General features: G+C 32.8%; 1 pseudogene; it reads left to right on the top strand.

Annotated features, from left to right (window-relative positions):
- The first annotated feature begins 456 nt into the window (after positions 1-456).
- LOC118605441 lies at positions 457-576 on the top strand (annotated as a pseudogene).
- The last annotated feature ends 222 nt before the right edge of the window (positions 577-798 follow it).

Genomic DNA, 798 nt, shown 5'->3' with positions numbered 1-798 from the left:
TGCACGTTTTGATTAAGTTCAATTTATCTATTTTTGTTGTTGTTCTTGCCTGTACTTTTGGTGTCATATGCAAGAAATCATTGCCAAAGCCAATGACATGAAGTTTTTCCACTTTTTTTTCTTCTAAGAGTTTACTGTTTTAGTTCTTATGTTTAAGTTGTTGATCCATTTTGAGTTAGCTTTTGTATATGGTGTAAGATAAGAGCTTTTGCATGTGGATATCCAGTTTTACCAATATTAATTCTTGAAAAGACTATCCTTTCCCATTGATTGGTTTTGACACTTTTGTTGAAAAATCATTTGACCATATATGATAGGGTTCGATTTTGGATTCTCTCTTCTATTCCATTGGTCATGTTTGTTTTTATGCAAAATGGACTTTTTAAGATCTCATTTTTAACTCTCCAGATTAGTAATATATCAAAACATTGATAACATTTAGTAGTGAAAAGAACATGGAGTTGGCCATGCCACCATGAATGCTCCCAATCTTGTCTGATCTTGGCTGCTAAGCAGGGTTGGGCCTGGTTAGTACTTGGATTGGAGACCACCTAAGAATACCAGGTGCTGCACGTGTTAAAAAAAGAAGAAAGAAAGAAAGAAAGAAAGAAAGAAAGAAAGAAAGAAAGAAAGAAAGAAAGAAAGAAAGAAAGAAAGAAAGAAAGAAAGAAAGAAAGAAAAGAAAAGAAAAGAACATGGAGAGGTGAAAGAAAGAACATTAGGGAAATGAGAATTGCTACAACATTTTTCGAAAGTAATGTGGCATTCTCTCTCAAAATTTACGACATTCTTTTAATG

This window comes from Rousettus aegyptiacus, unplaced genomic scaffold (assembly GCF_014176215.1).
Source record: "Rousettus aegyptiacus isolate mRouAeg1 unplaced genomic scaffold, mRouAeg1.p scaffold_m13_p_1, whole genome shotgun sequence".
NCBI classification, from domain to species: domain Eukaryota; kingdom Metazoa; phylum Chordata; class Mammalia; order Chiroptera; family Pteropodidae; genus Rousettus; species Rousettus aegyptiacus.
Note: the sequence above shows the minus strand (reverse complement) of the source record. Positions and strands in the feature narration are given on the sequence as shown.